Source organism: Hyla sarda, chromosome 2, assembly GCF_029499605.1.
Source record: "Hyla sarda isolate aHylSar1 chromosome 2, aHylSar1.hap1, whole genome shotgun sequence".
NCBI classification, from domain to species: domain Eukaryota; kingdom Metazoa; phylum Chordata; class Amphibia; order Anura; family Hylidae; genus Hyla; species Hyla sarda.
The window spans coordinates 414,964,499-414,971,314 of record NC_079190.1 but is presented as its reverse complement, the minus strand read 5'-3'; the positions used below and the strand labels follow the sequence as shown (position 1 = coordinate 414,971,314).

The 6,816-nt window shown below is 46.8% G+C and overlaps 1 long non-coding RNA gene across 1 annotated transcript in view; it reads left to right on the top strand.

Annotated features, from left to right (window-relative positions):
• The first annotated feature begins 497 nt into the window (after nt 1–497).
• LOC130356843 (uncharacterized) overlaps nt 498–6,816 on the top strand; it is an 81,325-nt gene continuing 75,006 nt past the window's right edge. The window contains exons 1-2 of the long non-coding RNA XR_008889012.1: nt 498–1,047; nt 6,017–6,101. This is a non-coding gene — a long non-coding RNA (uncharacterized LOC130356843). The remainder of the gene's footprint in view (nt 1,048–6,016; nt 6,102–6,816) is intronic.

Genomic DNA, 6,816 nt, shown 5'->3' with positions numbered 1-6,816 from the left:
CTAGGGATGTTACTCAATATCCCATGACTTGTAGATCCAAAGAAGAAGAAGCGGCACTCCTGTCAAATAGTGGTAATGTGAATTTATTCACCCATCAAGTCACAAAAGTGCCACGTTTCAGTCTACACAATGAGACCTTGAGACCAATGAGACCGAAAAGTATGTGATCATGGATTTCATTTTAATTGCATTGACCCACAGAAAAAAAAAAAAATCATTTTTACCGTAAAGTGTACAGTAGAGATGAGCGAACTTACAGTAAATTCGATTCGTCACAAACTTCTCGGCTCGGCAGTTGATGACTTTTCCTGCAGAAATTAGTTCAGCTTTCAGGTGCTCCCATTGGGCTGGAAAAGGTGGATACAGTCCTAGGAGACTCTTTCCTAGGACTGTATCCACCTTTTCCAGCCCACCGGAGCACCAGAAAGCTGAACTAATTTATGCAGGAAAAGTCAGCAACCGCCGAGCCGAGAAGTTCGTGACGAATCGAATTTACTGTAAGTTCACTCATCTCTAGTGTACAGCGTAAAAAACAAAACCTTTCAAAATGTGCAAAATTGCAGTTTTTGTTTCAATTTCTTCACACAAATAATAATCTTTTTAGGCTTGCTGTACATTTTATGGTAAATAAGTGATGGGTCCAAAAACAAGCCCTCATATGGGTCTGTGGATGGAAATATAAAAGAGTTATTGATTTTAGAAGGCGAGGAGGAAAAAACGCAAAAATAAAATTGGCCTGGTCCTTAAGGGGTCAATCATAGAGCTGCCTTAATTTTTACTGTGTGTTTTGTGGCAGTTTACCGTTTCTTGTGTTGGTATAATTCACTGTTGCTTGTTGAGCTAGGTACTATTGCTATGACAACTGTTATATTTCAGCAGCCATTTTAACTGCCATCCTAAAGACAGATTGAAGACCAGTCCAGTGCCAGTCCTGAGTCCCCCCCGCCATTTGTATGGAGACAATCCTGCTTCTCTCTCTGCTTCCTGTTTCTGTAATTTAAGGTGAACATAGATGGCGCACAGGTTTTGGGCAGTGTTGGCACAGAGGTGAGCGTTTCCATTATACTTTGTAGTCTAGGAGATGGACACATACATGGCTCCTCATGTTACCATGTTATGTGTATTTGCCATGTACAATAATTTGGTCGGATTGTACATTGTGATACCTAAAAGCTTATGAGTGCCGCACATTGCTGGTGTGCAGTAGAAATCGGGTGCACTATATGGTGACCATTGGGAAAGTGTTTAACCTGTTAAGGACCATGGATGTACGCATACGTCCTAGCTCCCTGGTACTTAAGGACCAAGGATGTACGCGTACATCATGTAGAATTTCGGTCCCTGCCGGGAGCGCACCCCGCGCAAATGCCCAGGGGGGTGAAGGAATAGGAGTGAGGTGGCAGGGGTGCCACCCCTCCTATCCCTGCTATTGGTTGTCAGAAGCATTGACCAATAGCAGATCGGGGGCGGGGGGTTAACTTTCGCTTTCCTCGTTCTGCCCACCCACAATAGGCAGGGCAGGACGGGGAAACCGACAGGGACCGGGCGCCGAAGTCCACTTACCCATCGGCGATGGCAGCGAGACACGATCGGCGGTGGCAGCAGGCAGCAGACGAGGATGGCTATGCGGCTCCCTGGATCGTACAGAAGCCAGTGAGTTACCTAGCAACATCTGGAGGGCTACAGTCTGAGACCACTATACAGTGGTCTCTATACTTTAGCCCTCCAGATGTTGCAAAACTACAACTCCCAGCATGCCCAGACAGCTGTTTGGACATGCTGGGAGTTGTAGTTTTGTAAAAGCTGGAGGACCACAGTTTGGAGATCACTGCAAATCGCAGCATGCCCAAAGAGCAAACAGCTGTCTCAGCATGCTGGGAGTTGTAATTGCATACCTCCAGCTGTTGCATAACTACATCTCCCAGCATGCCCTTCGGTGATCAGTACATGCTGAGAGTTGTACTTTTGCAACAGCTTGAGGCACACTGGTTGGAAAATACTGAGTTAGGTAACAGAACCTAACTGAAGGTTTTCCAACCAGTGTGCCTGCAGCTGTTGCAAAAGTACAACTCCCAGCATGCACGGTCTGTCAGTACATGCTGGGAGTTGTAGTTTTGAAACAGCTGGAGGTTTGCCCCCCCCCATTTGAATGTACAGGGTACATTCACACGGGCAGTAAGTTTCCTGCTTCAAGTTTGGGCTGCGGCAAATTTTTCACCGCAGTGCAAACTCCTAGCGGGATACTTACCGTCACCCGCCAGTGCGAATGTACCCTAAAAACACTACACTTCACTAATACAAAATAAAGGGTAAAACGCTACATATACACCCCCCTACACTGTCGTCCCCCCCCCCCCCCCCCCCAATAAAAATGAAAAATGTATTGTACGGCAGTGTTTCCAAAACGGAGCCTCCAGCTGTTGCAAAACAACAACTCCCAGCATTTCCGGACAGCCACTGACTGTCCAGGCATGCTGGGAGTTTAGCAACAGCTGGAGGCACCCTGTTTGGGAATCATTGATGTAGAATACCCTCATGTCCACCCCTATGCAATCCCTAATTTAGTCCTCAAATGCTCATGGCGCTCTCTCAGTTCAGAGCCCTGTCGTATTTCAAGGAAACTGTTTAGGGCCACATATGGGGTATTTCCGTACTTGGGAGAAATTGCAATACAAATTATGGGGGGCTTTTTCTCCTTTTACCCCTTATGAAAAGGAAAAGTTGGGGTCTACACCAGCCTGTTAGTGTAAAAAAATTAAAATTTTTACACTAGCATGCTGATGTTGCCCCATACTTTATATTTTCACAAGCAGTAAAAGCAAAAAAAGACCCCCAAAATTTGTAACGCAATTTCTCCTGAGTACGCAAATATGCCATATGTGGGCGTAAAATGCTCTGCGGATGAAGGCTCAGGATTGAGAGCACACTATGTACATTTGAGGCCTAAATTGGTGATTTGCACAGGGGTGGCTGATTTTACAGCGGTTCTGACATAAACGCAAAAAAATAAATACCCACATGTGACCCCATTTTGGAAACTACACCCCTCACGGAACGTAACAAGGGGTATAGTGAGCCTGAACACACCACAGATGTTTGAAGAATTTTCATTAAAGTTGGATGGGAAAATGAAAAAAAAAAGTTTTTTCACTAAAATGCTGGTTTTACCCTAAATTTTTCATTTTCACAATGGAAAATAGGAAAAAAGCCCCCAAAATTTGTAACCCCATTTCTTCTGAGTAAGAAAATACCACATATGGGGATGTAAAGCGCTCTGCGGGCGAAATACAATGTTCAGAAGAGAGGGAGCGCAATTGAGATTTTGGAGAGAGAATGTGCCTGAAATTGAAGGCCAAGTGTGTTTAAAAAGCCCCCATAGTGCCAGAACAATGGACCCCCCCACACACATGTGACCGCATTTTGGAAACTACACCCCTCACGTAATGTAATAAGGGGTGCAGTGAGCATTTATGCCCCACAGGTGTCTGACAGATTTTTGGAACAGTCGTCCGTGAAAATGAAAAATTTTATTTTTCATTTGCACAGCCCACTATTTCAAAGATCTGTCAAACGTCAGTGGGGTGTAAATATTCACTGCACCCCTTATTAAATTCTGTGAGGGGTGTAGTTTCCAAAATGGGGTCACATGTGGGGGGGGTTCTACTGTTCTGGCACTACGGGGGCTTTGTAAACACACATGGCCCCTGGCTCCTATTCCAAACAAATTCATTCTCCGTAAACTCAATGGCGCTCCTTCTCTTCTGAGCATTGTAGTGCGTCAGCAGAGCACTTGACGTCCACATGTGGTATTCTTAGAAGAAATGGGGTTACAAATTTTGTGTGTCATTTACTCCTATTACTCCTTGTAAAATAATAAAAATTTGGGGGAAAAGCAGCATTTTAGTGAAAAAAAATCATTTACACATCCAACTTTAATGAAAAGTTGTCAAACACCTGATGGGTGTTAAGGCTCACTGGACCCCTTGTTAAGTTCCTTGAGGGGTGTAGTTTCCAAAATAGTATGCCATGTGAGTTTTTTTTTTTTTTTGCTATTCTGGCACCATCGGGGCTTCCTAAATGTGACATGCCCCCCAAAAACCATTTCAGAAAAACTCACTCTCCAAAATCCCAGTGTCGCTCCTTCCCTTCTGAGCCCTCTACTGCGCCTGACGAATACTTTACATACACATATGAGGTATTTCCTTACTCGAGAGAAATTGGGTTACAAATTTTACGAAGATTTCTCTCCTTTTACCCCTTGTTAAAATTCAAAAACTGGGTTTTCAAGAACATGAGAGTGTAAAAAATGAAGATTTAGAATTTTCTCCTTCACTTTGCTGCTATTCCTGTGAAACACCTAAAGGGTTAACAAGCATTATGAATTTCATTTGAATACTTTGAGGGGTGCAGTTTTTATAATGGGGTCATTTATTGGGTATTTCTAATAGGGCTGGGCGGTATACCGGCTCATACCGGATACAGTTTTTTTTTTCTCCGACGGTATGAATTTTGCCCCATACCGCTATACCGGTGGGGCCCCTCCCCCCCACCCATGAATGAATTACAGAGCCCACGGCTCCATTCTGTCAGGGGAGAGCAGGATGAGACTCCTCATCCCCGCTCCCCCTGCAGTTTCAGGCCGGCTCTTCTCTGCAATCAGAGCCAGGGGAAAGCGCAGAAACTGCATCCCCTGGCTCTGATGTTTCCCCGAGCCGGCTCCCTGCTCCAGTCCACCTCTCCCCTCTCTTCGCCTACTTCAGGGAGTGTTCATAACAAGCGCCCGCTCCCCTTGGTCCTGCGGCGTAAGGCGGAGTATTGTGCCGCATTTCTTCTAGTTCTGGTGCCCGTTCCTGAGGCCCCTAGTGCACGCCGCAGGACCAAGGAGAGCGAGCGCTTCAGGGGCGGACAGACCGCCTGTGAGGGGGCCCCCTGATCTTTGAAAGAGCGGCGGGCCCCCTCACACAACGCACGTGAGCTGCGCCGCTGCTGCTCACTGTTCTAAAGTGGAGGTGGCACATAATAGCGCAGTGGGCACTTTAGATCAAAATTTAAAATTCCCTCCTGGTGGAAGCGTCAGCATCCTGCGGTGATCGCTTCTGCCAGAGAGGATCCCGTGTCCGGGTGGTAAGCGCCCACGTTACTGCACTGATGACAGGGGCACTTCCCAGCAGCCGCATCAGCGCACAGGTGAGGAGGGGGGGTTATTGAAGCAGAGGGGGTAATGGAATAAGGGGCAGGATAGGATAAATGAAAGGATCAGGGGGGGTTAATGGGTGCAGGGGGGTAATGGAAGCAGGGGCGTTAATGGAATGAGGGACAGGATCGGGTTAATTGGTGTAGGGGGGTTAATGGGTGTAGGGGGGTGAATGGAAAGAGGGGCAGGACGGGGTGAATGGAGAGATTTTCGCTGCCCTGACTCCTCATCCCCTGTAGTGCAGAGCTGTAATAGACAGCAGTGGGGGAGTATACAGTACAACGCTGTTTCCCCAACCAGTGTGCCTCCAGCTGTTGCAAAACTACAACTCCCAGCATACCCAGACATCCGCAGGCTGTCCAGGCATGCTGGGAGTTGTAGTTTTGCTACAGCTGGAGGCACACTGGTTGGGGAAATCCTGATGTTCTGACACTTAAACAAGCCCCCCCCCCCAAATACTGTTAAATACCGTGATACCACCATCATTTTAAAAAATACTGTGATACACATTTTTGATCATACCGCCCAGCTCTAAATTCTAATATGAAGGCCCTTCAAATCCACTTCAAAACTGAATTGGTCTCTGAAAAATTCTGATTTTGAAAATTTTGTGAAAATTGCTGCTGTACTTTGAAGCCCTCTGATGTCTTCTAAAAGTTAAAACATGTTAACTTTATGATGTAATCATAAAGTAGACATATTGTATATGTGAATCAATATATAATTTATTTGGAATATCTATTTTCCTGATAAACAGAGCTTCAAAGTTATAAAAATGCAAAATTTTCAAATTTTTTTCCAAATTTTGGAATTTTCAACAAGAAATGATGCAAGTATCGATGAAATTTTACCACTAACATAAAGTAGAATATGTCACGAAAAAACAATCTCGGAATCAGAATGAAAGGTAAAAGCATCCTAGAGTTATTAATGCTTTAAGGGGTACTCCGGTGCTTAGACATCTTATCCCCTATTCAAAGGATAGGGGATAAGATGCCTGATCGCGGGAGTCCCGCCGCTGGGGACCCCCGTGAACTTGCACGCGGCACCCTGTTTGTAATCAGTCCCCGGAGCGTGTTCGCTCCAGGACTGATTACCGGCGACTATAGGCCGGGCGGCGTGTGACGTCACGCCCCCGACCCCGTGTGATGTCACGCTCCGCCCCTCAATGCAAGTGTCACGATGCCGGCTGGCAGGTAGTGGATCCTCTGTGCCAGAGAGGGATTGGCGTGGACCGTGCTAGTGGACCGGTTCTAAGCCACTACTGGTTTTCACCAGAGCCCGCCGCAAAGCGGGATGGTCTTGCTGCGGCGGTAGTGACCAGGTCGTATCCACTAGCAACGGCTCACCTCTCTGGCTGCTGAAGATAGGCGCGGTACAAGGGAGTAGGCAAAAGCAAGGTCGGACGTAGCAGAAGGTCGGGGCAGGCAGCAAGGATCGTAGTCAGGGGCAACGGCAGAAGGTCTGGAAACACAGGCAAGGAACACACAAGGAACGCTTTCACTGGCACTAAGGCAACAAGATCCGGCAAGGGAGTGCAGGGGAAGTGAGGTGATATAGGGAAGTGCACAGGTGAACACACTAATTGGGACCACTGCGCCAATCAGCGGCGCAGTGGCCCT